The sequence below is a fragment of the Eucalyptus grandis genome, chromosome 2 (assembly GCF_016545825.1).
Source record: "Eucalyptus grandis isolate ANBG69807.140 chromosome 2, ASM1654582v1, whole genome shotgun sequence".
NCBI classification, from domain to species: domain Eukaryota; kingdom Viridiplantae; phylum Streptophyta; class Magnoliopsida; order Myrtales; family Myrtaceae; genus Eucalyptus; species Eucalyptus grandis.
The window spans coordinates 44,836,750-44,849,134 of record NC_052613.1 but is presented as its reverse complement, the minus strand read 5'-3'; the positions used below and the strand labels follow the sequence as shown (position 1 = coordinate 44,849,134).

At 39.0% G+C, this 12,385-nt stretch overlaps 2 pseudogenes; both read right to left on the bottom strand.

The window, feature by feature from the left end:
• Positions 1-2,087: 2,087 nt before the first annotated feature.
• LOC120290751 lies at positions 2,088-3,603 on the bottom strand (annotated as a pseudogene).
• Positions 3,604-9,963: 6,360 nt separating this feature from the next.
• Positions 9,964-10,800, bottom strand: LOC120290750 (annotated as a pseudogene).
• Positions 10,801-12,385: the final 1,585 nt, after the last annotated feature.

Sequence of the window (12,385 nt, the reverse complement as noted above, 5' to 3'; positions counted from 1 at the left end):
GGTCTTACTTTAATGATCCCTTTTTAAAGATTTCTCATTCTTTCGTGCAAAAGAGAATATTAAATAATTTTGTTAATTTCAAGCTGTTAAGATTGCAGTGACTATAAGTCAACCCCATTGGGAGATTATAAAGTTCTCAATGCTGATCTCCTTTAGATTTTCTGCAATCATTCGATCATGAAGTATCGCTCTTGACCTTTTTTTTTTGGCCAATTCCATTGCTTTCCCTTTGATATCCTCACCAAAACTAAAAACGCATCTGCAGGGAATTTGGCCAAAATCAGATCGCAAGAGTTTGAACACCAGTTCACTTGCTAAACCAGCAAAACAAACCGTATTGGATCCACCTAATTTTAGAGTCTCACGAGTATAGAACTGGGCTTTTGGCTGCTGTTGCACATGGAGGGACTCTAGCACTGAACTCCCATGGACCACCAGCACTTCACTTTACCACCAAGGTTGATCGATTTATGTGTTCATGGGCGATCAACAGCATTACATATCTATAATCATTTGCTCATGACACAATCACCAGTTCACACCTAGTCCAACCGCTTGGACTGCAAACGGGCAACCTAACTGCTACTATGACCGACCCAAGTTTGAAAACATTGGCGAACAGCTCCAACCCTTTTTGAAAAAGGTAGATAGGATTATCTTATATGAATCGAGTCATAATGCACGCAATACTTTTTGCCACGCAACATAAGATGATAGCAAGTGATTATAACTGATAAACATTGATGCTTCTCTTTCTCCTTGATCATATGAGATCTGGAAAACCTTCATAGTGCTCTAAATGAGGTTGATGCTGAACCTCCATGGTACATTACTCCCGTCGTTGCTCTAGTTGGAGCTAAGACTAATGCTTGACCTTTCCCTTAAAAATTTTGCATTAAACTATAAGTCTTTGCTTTGGCATCGCACAAACTTCAATTTAAGATGCTAATAAATCTTAGTCAAGAGGGAAAAAAGTCAACATCTACCGCTCTTAGGAACCTTATATGCTCTGAGGAACTTAGTCAAGCATGGCATGCTATCGAGAGGTTGAAGGACCTTGTCAGGCTTAAGAAGAGATCTAATCGCTGCAATCAAAGAAATGAAATCTATCAACCATTAGATTTTGATATAAAGCAAAAATCAGAAAATGATGCAGTGCAATATATTTAGCTATGCGGTAGCAGTTTGATTTGTCACATATAGTTTTGGATATCATGGTTCTTATGTGCACAAGAAGAAATCTAGCCACAACATTTGGAAGCAAATTACTCAACATCATCTCCAGTGAGTTTGCTAATAAGCAAAAGAAATTTATCGCACAAAGGCATCAAGCAGATGCTAGCCTGCATAACAAATCATGCACTGCGATTCATGGTATGAGGTATAAGAAAGAATGCACATTAGTAATGTCATTTCCACACCACCAAAAGCTGTGGAAAGCCATCTATCATTCAAACTAAAAAACCAGTCTTCCTACTTTCAAAGGCTCTCCTATTTCTTTCTTCCAAACAAAACAGTAAGCTAATGAAATGAATCAACGATAAGTACAGCCCAACATAAACAAAGAATTATATAAACTACTTACCATTTGATGTTGGGTTCTAAAATCCAACAAAGGGAAGTTCTCTAGTAGAACCCAGTAACACGAGTTTGCCATAGTTTTGTGGAGATTTTGAACAGAGATTGCAAGAGCTATGGAAGAGGCAATCGCATAGAAAGCAAATGAAAGTATGTTGCAAAAGGCAGTCTTAGATATTGTGGACCTGAATATCCATGCACAGCAATGAACAATGCATTACTGCAGGGTGAGCTCGGCATCTAATTTGTGACAACAAGAGAGAGAATGTCGATCATCATAGGGGAAGATAGGCTATGTTCTCCCTGATACCTACTAGCCAATCATCTCTTTGACCCAACAATCGAGATTCAAATGCAGGGTGGCAAGTTCATCTTCCAGAATAGCAGATTAGTATTGCAGCACTCATTAAGTCAGTCAGACCAATAACTGAGAATGAACTGGTCACCGTACTTAGGCTGCTTCGGATGTCCTTGCTGGCACCAAGGTGAGCTGAGAGTTGCCAAAAGCATTATCCACACAATCTTTCTGAATCATAGATTTCAGGAGTTCAAGTGGCAATGTTTAGGACTAATGAGGAATGAGATGGATCAGTTCGCTATTGGTTAACCTGGTTTATAGATGTAAGCAGAGCTTGTCTAATAAAATCTGTACAAAAACTTGAAACTTTGAAATTGTGAAGAAGAAGACTGGAAAGCAAGTTATCTTGACAACTTGAATAAGAACGTAAGACCTTAAAATGAATCATGAGACTTGTATATATTGTCAGTTTGATGTATATCCATGAAGGAGCTGTCTCCAACTGCAATATCCTCCAATTCACTGATGGCTTCTATTTGGTTAAGCCGCATAGCAATGCCTCCATCCTCAGAGCTACTATCTAGAAAATCATTATCTTCCATATCTGATAAGTCCATAAAAGTTTCTATCTTTTTCTTCCTCCCTCTGTAACCAATAAGGCTTAGGACCTTTTTCCTTCCAAATAACCAGCGGACATTTCTGAATCAGCTCCGCACCTTCATAAGCTCCTGTCAAGAAGACGCTAAACCTCTTCCCTCTCTCAGAGACATAGAAAACGCCAAAATGCTTCAAAAAGAGTCTCATCAGCTTCTGAGGCATCACGAATTCTCGTCGAAAGTGGGTGAGGTGATCGGTTACCAACCTCTTTTCCATTGTGAAGCTCAGTAACTCATGCATCACCGCAATGGCCCTCTTATCGAATTCTTTCGATCCAGGTTGGAGGCCACGTGCATCAGCATAAGGAGATAAGTAAGACCTTTTCTGAAAGTGCTCAATCTTCCCTCCATATCCATACACGTTCTTGTAACTGCCAGGAAACTTCAAGGGGAAAGATAGGGAAAGCAATCCTGGAGTATGAAAGGCAAATTCTGATACCCCCAATATGGGTTTCTCCAACTTTGTGATAGCCCAAGCAGGATTTCACTCTACGAGCTTGAGATAATCAACTTCATCTGGAGATTTAACCACTTTGAAGTGCTCTGGATACTCATGTACCCACTTGCTCCTAAAATCAGCTGGCAAACCAAAATCTCTCCTGATATGAGCAATTTTATCCACAGGAAGCCATTTATCGACCAAGATCATCAACATCCTAGTCATGTATTCAATGGCCATGCCAGAGTGTCCCTTAATCAGTCTCTCCCCTTCCTCTAACAAGTCTCCAGCTTCTTCAGTCAATTCCAAACCACAATACCCCCTCCTGATCCTTGTACAACTCAAACAGTTTTGGTGACTTCCGAATAAAATCCACTATACCGTTTGGCCTGGGTATAGATCCAGCAACCTCACAGGGATTATCATCTCGAGTTCCTTCTTCAACATTTCCATCAAAATCTCACTAAAACTTCCAGTTGTCCTTGCTCCTATCTTGCCCTCTCTTGCTGGTGGTCATGAATCTATGCTGCGACCAGTTAAGTAAAATCTCGCCAACACTCCAGTTTCTTCTCAGGGTAGGCAAACGCACTAGCAAGGTAACAAAGCAACCAAACTCTCTTGCCGCACTCCATTCATTCGAGGAAGCTACAGTTTTACCAGTGATTTGAAGACGGGTCATGTCAAGATGGTAATGCGTCGCTCCAAATTCAAGAAACAAGCCCAAAAAAAGCAAATACCTCTCGCTCGGGACAAACATCAAACGGCTTACGTGCAATGGAACTAGGAACAACAAGGGCCCAAGACAAAAACATTCGAGAAGATCGCCGTAAATGCGTGATTACCAACTCTCTCACTGATCAGCATCAGTCTCGACTTCGACAGAAGCTGGTTGGGATTTCATACGGGGTTTGTGCGGAGAACGAAGAAGAAGAAGAAGCAGCGAGGCCCGAAGAAGAGGGAACGGGCGGTAGAGACGGAACGGATTGTCGTTTTGATTTTTGCGTTCCTCGTTGCAAGAGAGATGATATTTTGATTTAAATAATTAAAAGAGATCGAGGGTCTTATAAATGGTTTCTTGTGTTTTTTTTTTAATTATAAAATTGAGGCGTTTGAGAGTACATAAAAAATCCGAGTTAAAATCATAATTAAGTAATAATAAAAAATTGCATCATATCAAAACCAAACATTGTATCTCATAGACAATTGATCGTCTTCTCTCATTACACATACGTTTAAAAGCTTACATAAAAGAACAAATTTTTTAGGAAAAATGTCAGAGATTACTAATGGTTCTATATTTGACACAACGATAATGACTTTGGTGGCTCTACCAACTACAATAGATGCACTTGTATCTAAATAATAAGTTTTAAGAGGCAATTGACATTGATACAATGATTTCTAAAGATGAGCACCGATTTAGATCAACCCCGAACCGACCCTAAACCGGCCCAATCTCGATTGGTCTTGAGCCAATTCCTAAGGGGGTTGGGATAAGCCCGGACCGACCTAAACTAACCATGTATATTATATATATAAATTTCGTCTTGTGTTATCTTCTTTCTTATGCAATTTAATTTGCCATATAAATTAGAAAGTAGAAAGAAACCCAGCCCTAATTCGATCCAAAAAAGTAGAAACCCTCTTCACAGGCCTTGGCCTTGTGCTCGACTCTATTCACTCACCTCTAATCTCTCCTCGCTTGCCTCACCTGCTCTTTTTATGGTTTGTCACTTTTAGTAAGTGTGGATGTTCTGTTGTTTTATTATCTTATATTAATGTTTGATATGTATTGGACTTCATAATTCGGTTGTTCAACGTCATACTGTTGATAGATTTGTTATGTGAAATAGTATATTTGCTCTTTTAATAAACATAAAAAATGAAATAAAAAAATCAATTGGTCATGGGTTGACCCTAAAATCGGACCAAACCAATAGGATCAGTTTGGGCCTCGGTCCTAATCTCAACAAAATCGGTCTTTATTCCTAAAAATTGAGGATTAATACTGTACAGATTGATCTCGCCCTTGGGTTAGGTGCTAAACTAGCCCATCCCAAATCATGGTCATCCCTAGTGATTTCTCAAGATTGAAAGCTTTAGAAAGAGTAGGAGGCGCTCATGTGCAAGGCCTATGTCGAGTGCTCAGGCTCTGAAGCTCACCGAGAGCTTCCATAAAAAGGCATAGTCATGTTATACTGATGCGCAAAATTTAACTCGCAATATTACACGAACTTGGAGAGAAGGGGGGTGGTTATAGGGGAGCCACCTGCTTTTGAAAAAAGGTAGTTAGACTAGGGTTAGCCCAGGTATTTTCAGCTCCGAAGTGACTGATTAGGCCTATTTGTTTCCCCACGTTTTTTGCGGATAGCTTGTTCCTAGCTATGGACACTCGTTTCGCTTTAATTATGGTTATGATCTTTCTTTGCTTAGAAAAAAGTAACAAATTATTAAAGATTACACAAGACCCACGATAAGAAGAGTAAAACTAGCAACATAAGATATTAGCTACCGTATCAAGCCTCACTCGGCCGACACATTGGAAACTCATCGAATAAGTGGACCGCTCCCATGGTGATGTAGGGAAATGAAGAATCCCTATTGTTTTTTCCATCTCAGCAGACTAAGGGAAATTATCTTATGGAAGAACTAACCCCGAACTTCAGCGATCTAGGTTGTCCTTTCCACGACCAAAAAACAAAATTTAACTTTTCCGGGGTTATCTACGTTTCCTCTTCATTGGTAAAGAGACAGACGGAGTAAATACTCTCTTCTTTGCGAAAAATACTCTTTCTGCTTTCTAACCGGCCATCGTTATCTCTATCACCACCCGGATCTTTTGCAGCTAAGTTGGATTCCTCAGCATCTTTCGCAGCTTTTCCTTTTTCTGACTGCAAGTGGGCATACAATTTCTATAAAATGAGGTCATTTGGAGGTCCAGGTCTCATTTGACGCGAAAACTCACCAGGACTGAGTCTATGGAAAGATTTGAATTCGATTTAACGTTGCTACATCTAGGAAAATATCACGCTGGGAAGATTAAGAAGATAGCCTTCACTGACCTAGACGGTTTTGCCTCTCTTTGCTCGTCCTGAGCAACTTCAGTCATATCGTACAATGGCAGATGGTAGAAATCGAATGACAAGCATGGGCTTTAGAATAAGTTAAAAGTGAAGAGAAAACCAACAATCATAATATAGCCAGCATCATCAAAATCGGTAATGGTCTATCGGAAGTAAAACAGGACGATACATTATTAGCTTGTCGGGTCTGAGTGGGACTCATTATGTGACCATGGTGTGATGATTAAATTTTGAACTCCATGATAGCTTTATTACCAAAGAACCCCTTTGGCAATCATCAAACATTTCATGAAACTAATAATCACCATAGGAAATTAGGTGGTAAACCGTCGCCCGCTGCCCGTCGTCGCCCGGTAGCCGGTGGTCGTCGGCGGCCGATGGGCTTTCGGCGGTGGTCGGCGGTGACAGCGGTCGGCAGGGGCGGTCGTGCGGCAGCGACAGCGGGCGGCGGCGGCGCCCGAGGCGGCAGGTGGCGGCGGCGATCCGTCGGCAAGAATAAAAATGAATAAATACAAAAAGAAATTGTTGCGTTACCAAACACATTTCTATTTTTTTTCTATTCCAAGAGTATAAATTTTGTGTCGTTACCAAATGGGTTCTTTTACTCAGAAATTGTTCCCCAGAGCAAAAATATAAAAGAACTATTTCTGAAAAAAAAAAACTCTTTCCGGGAACAGAAGCGTGCGTCATGTGCAGCCCAAACGGCTTAAAATACTTAGAAGTTGTTCTTAGGAATTGAATTAAAAAGAATCATTTCTAATTAGAAATTATTTATGGGAATAGAAACGTTACTAAACGCACTATAAATGCATCATTTTCATGTAAGGACTTTCATCTACTAAATATATTATTTTCTTTCTTGTCTAGGAAGTGCGGCAAAAGTAAAAAAGTGACGGTGGTGGAGAAACTTTCATAGATTTTAGGAAGACCAAGGTTTTTGCAGGCCTTTAGATGGCGAGAAAAATTTAATAAATTTCAAAAAAGACCAAGACTTTGCATGTCACGTGTTTTCATAGTGGTAAAGAAATTATTAAATTTGAAGAAGACCAAGACTTTTGTATGTCTTTTGATAGTGCACGTCCTTTGATGGTGTGAAAGAAACTTTAATAAATTCCAAAAAGAACAAGACTTTGCATGCCATGTGTTTTGATTGTGAGAAAGAAACTAATAAATTCCAAGCCGGTGAAGACTTTTGTATGTCTTTTGATAGTGCACACCTTTTGATGAACGGAAATAAACTTTAATAAATTCCAAAAAGACTAAGACTTTTGCATGTCTTTTGTTGATGGGAAATAAACTTCAATTGATGCCCAAAAGACCAAGACTTTGTATGTCTCTCTTGTCGTTATCGATAGAATTTTCAAACGTTATAAGTCTTACTTAAAATTAACAATATCATAATTTTCCTCCAACTCCTTTCCAATCCAATCATTTTGGGATTTTTCCATTCATTAATCTCTATTGTATATTTTTGAATTTGAGTACAACAAAAGAAAAGAAAAGACCAAAGAGAAGGCCTAAAAGGAAGAAACAACAAAAAGTTAACAAAAAAATAAAGAAGGAAAGGAGCAAGGTAGAGCACCATCAAAGCACGGGCATGGCTGTGTTGCTGCCATTAGCGCTGCCAGTACAGTGATTATTTCCAACTTTGCCATCTTACAATGACCTTCGCAGATAACATTTTTCTTGGGATGCTTTTCTTAGCGCGGTTTAGAAATCAAGGATAATGACATCGAAATTATCAAAACTTTTGCTTAGTTTACTATTGACTATCTAAACTTTCTTTTTTAATCAAGTACCTCATTTTTTAAAATTTGATTCAATTTAAGGCATTTGTTAAATGAATTGTCATGTCATATGATTTTGTTGAAATGATTTGCTCACCATTGGAGATACGGTAAGAGTAAGGTTAGCCATGGCGTAAGACTTAGATGATCCTAGCATTTAATATATCTCAAGTATGTAAAAAAAAGGCTATATGTCAAGCCCATTGAGAGACTAAAGTTCTCGACGTTGATTTCCTTTAGATTTTCTGCAATCATTCAATCATAAAGCATTGCTCTTGCCCCTTTTTCTTGGCCAATTCCATTGCTTTCCCTTTGATCTATTCACCCAAAACTTAAAAATTATGTGCAGGTAGTTTGGCCTAAATCAGTTTGAACCAGTTTGAAAATATACCGATTTTCAAAATTGGATCCACTTAGTTTTAGAGTCCCACGGGTATAGAACTGGGCTTTTGGCTACTGTTGCACATGGAGGGACTTGAGCACTGAACTCCACGGATCACTGGCACTTCACTTTACCACCAAGGTCAAATCCACAACATTACTTATCTATAATCGTTTGCTCATGACATCCTCACCGATTCACCCGTCATCTAACTGCTTGGACCACGGACCAGCAACCTAACTGGTTCTCTGACTGGCCCAAGTTTGAAACATTCAAAACTCCAATCCCTTCTTAAAACAAGTAGGTATGATTATCTAATATGAATTGAGCCATAATGCACGCAATACTTTTGCCATGTAACAGATGATGATAGCTAAGTGATTATAACTGATAAACATTGATGCTGCTCTTTCTCCTTGATTGTATGAGGTCTGGAAACCTTCGTAGTGCTCCAAATGAGGTTGATGCTCAACCTCCATGGTACATTACTTCTGTCGCTGCTCTAGTTGGAGCTATGACTGATGCTTGACTTTTCCCTTAAAAAAATCTCGTATCCAACAGGGAATACTTGCTTTGGCATCACACAGACTTTGATTTTAGATGCTAATAAATCTCAGTCAAGAGGGAAAAAATTTAATGTCTACCGCTCTTAGGAACATTATATGCTTTCAGAAACTTAGTTGAGCATGGCATGCTGTCGAGGGGTTGGAGCACAATGTCGTCAAGCAAATGCTAGCCCATGTAACAAATCATAAAGGCAATTCATGCTATGAGTTATAAGCAAGAATGCACGTTAGTAATGTCACATAACCAAAACCTGTGGAAAGCCATCTATAATTCAAATTAAAAAACCAGTCCTGCTATTTTCAAAGGTTCTCCTATTTCTTTCTTCAAAACAGAATAGTAAGCTAATGAAATGAATCAACCATAAACACAGCCCAACATAAACAAGCAGTAATAAAAACTACTTACTGTTTGATGTTGGGTTCTAAAATCCAACAAAAGGAAGTTCTCTTGTAGAACCCAAAAACAGGAGTGTGCCATAGTTTCATGGAGTTTTGAACAGAAATTACAAGACCTATGGGACAGGCAATCGGACAAAAGCAAATCATGTTGCGAATGCGCCTCAAATATTGTGGACCTCGAATATCCATGCACAAAGGATGAATAAGGCATTACCGCAGGGTGAGCTTGGCATCTAATTTGTAACAACAAGAGAGAGAATGTTGATCATTGTAGCAGCAGAGGCTATGTTCTCCATGATAGCTACTACCCAATCATCTCTTTGACCCAACAATTGAGATTTGAATGCAGTGTGGCAAGTTCATCTTCAGAATAGCAGATTAGTACGGCCGCACTCATTAAGTCAGACCAATAACTAGGAATGAACCAGTCACTGTAAATAGACTACTTCTGATGTCCTTGCTGGCATCAAGGTGAGCTGAGAGTTGCCAAAAGCATTATCCGCACATTCTTTCTGAAGCATTGATTTCAGGAGTTCCGATGGCAATGTTTAGGACTAACAAGGAATGAGATGGATCAGTCCGTTATTAATTAACTTGGTTTATAGATGTAAGCAGAGTTTGTCTAATAAAATCTGCACAAAACTCGAAACATTGAACTTGTGAAGAAGAAGACTGGAAAGCAAGTTATCTCAACGACTTGAATAAGAACATATGACCTTAAAATGAATCGTGAGGCTTGTATTTATTGTCAATTTCATGTATATCCATGAAGGAGCTATCTCCAACTGCAATATCCTTCCAATTCACTGATGGCTTCTATTTGGTTAAGCTGCACAGCAATGCCTCCATCCTCAGAGCTACCCTCTAGAAAATCATTATCTTCCATATCTGATAAGTCCATAAAAGTTTCTTTTTCTTCCTCCCCGTACAACCAATAAGGCTTAGGGCCTTTTCCTTCCAAATAACCAGTGGACATTTCTGAATCAGCTCCGCACCTTCATAAGCTCCTGTCAAGAACACACTAAACCTCTTCCCCCTCTCAGAGACATAGAAAACGCCATAATGTTTCAACAGGAGTCTCATTAGCTTCTGAGGCATCGCAAATTCTTGTGGAAAGTGCACGAGGTGATCGGTTACCAACCTCTTTTCCATTGTGAAGCTAAGTAACTCGTGCATTGCTGCAATGGCTCTCTTATTGAATTCTTTCAATCCAGCTTGAAGGCTACATGCATCAGCATAAGGAGATAAGTAAGACCTTTTCTGAAAGTGCTCAATTTTCCCTCCTTATCTACACACCTTCTTATAACTGGCAGGAAACTTCAAGGGGAAAGTAGGGAAAGCAACCCTGGAGTATGAAAGGCAAATTCCGATACCCCCAATATGGGTTTCTCCAACTCTGTGATAGCCCAAGTAGGATTCCACTCTACGAGCTTGAGATAATCAACTTCATCTGGAGATTTAACCACTTTGAAGTGCTGCAGATACTTGTGTACCCACTTGCTCCTAAAATCAGCCGGCAAACCAAACTCTCTCCCGAAATGAACAATTTTATCCACAGAAGCCATTTATCGACCGACATCATCAACATCCTAGTCATGTATTCAACATCCATGCCAGAGTGTCCACTAATCAATCTCTCCCCTTCCTCTGATTTCAGGCGGGGTTTGTGCGGAGAACGAAGAAGAAGAAGAAGCAGCGAGGCACGAAGAAGAGGGAACGGGCGGTAGAGATGGAACGGATTGTCGTTTTGATATTTGCGTTTCTCGTTGCAAGAGAGATGATATTTTGATTTAAATAATTAAAAGAGATCGAGGGTCTTATAAATGGTTTCTTGTGTTTTTTTTTTTTTTAATTATAAAATTGAGGCGTTTGAGATTACATAAAAAAATCCGAGTTAAAATCATAATTAAGTAATAATAAAAAATTGAATCATATCAAAACCAAATATTGTATCTCATAGACAATTGAACGGCTTCTCTTATTATACATACGTTTAAAAGCTTACATAAAAGAACAAATTTTTAGGAAAAATATGTCGAAGATTACTAATGGTTCTATATTTGACACAATGACATTTGGTGGCTCTACCAACTACAATAGAAGCACTTGTATCTAAATAATGAGTTTTAGGAGGCAATTGACATTGATAAAGTGATTTTTAAGGGTGAGCACCGATTTAGGATCAACCCTAGACCAACCCTAAACCGGCCCAATTTGGTTGGTCCTGAGCCAATTCCTAAGGGGGTTGGGATAACTCCGAACTGATCCAAACTATATATATTGTCTTGTGTTCTTTTCTTTCTTACGCAATTTAGTTTGCCATATAAATTAGAAAGTAGAAAGAAATTCAGCCCTAATTCAATCCAAAAAAGTAGAAACCCTCTTCACTGGCCTTGGCCTTGTGGCTCGACCCTATTCACTCACCTCTAATCTCTCATCGCTTGCCTCACCTGTTCTTTTTATGATTTGTCACTTTTAGTAAGTGTGGATGTTATGTTGTTATATTATCTTATATTAATGTTTGATATGTATTGGACTTCATAATTTGGTTGTCCAATATCATACTGTTGATGGATTTGTTATGTGAAATAGTATATTTGCTCTTTTAATAAATATAAAAAATGAAATAAAAAAATTAATTGGTCATGAGTTGCTCCTAATCGGTTTTTATTCCTAAAAATTGAGGATCAATATTATATAGATTGATATCGCCCTTGGGTTAGGTGCTAAACCAGCCCATCCCAAATCATGGTCGTCCCTAGTGATCCAAGATTGAAAGCTTTAGAAAGAGTAGGAGGCGCTCATGTGCAAGACCTATCTCGAGTGCTCAAGCTCTGAGGCTCACCGAGAGCTTCCATAAAAAGGCATAGTCATGTTATACTGATGCGCAAAATTTGCCTCGCAATATTACACGAACTTGGGGAGAAAGAGGGGTGGTTCTAGGGGAACCACCTGCTTTTGAAAAAAGGTACTTAGACTAGGGTTAGCCCAGGTATTTTCAGCTCCGAAGTGACTGATTAGGCCTACGTTTCCCCACGTTTTCTGCTGATAGCTTGTTCCTAGCTATGGACACTCGTTTCGATTTGATTATGGTTATGATCTTTCTTTGCTTAAAAAAAAGTGACAAATTATTAAAGATAACACAAGACCCACGATAAGAAGATCAAAACTAGTAACACGAGATATTAGCCACCGTA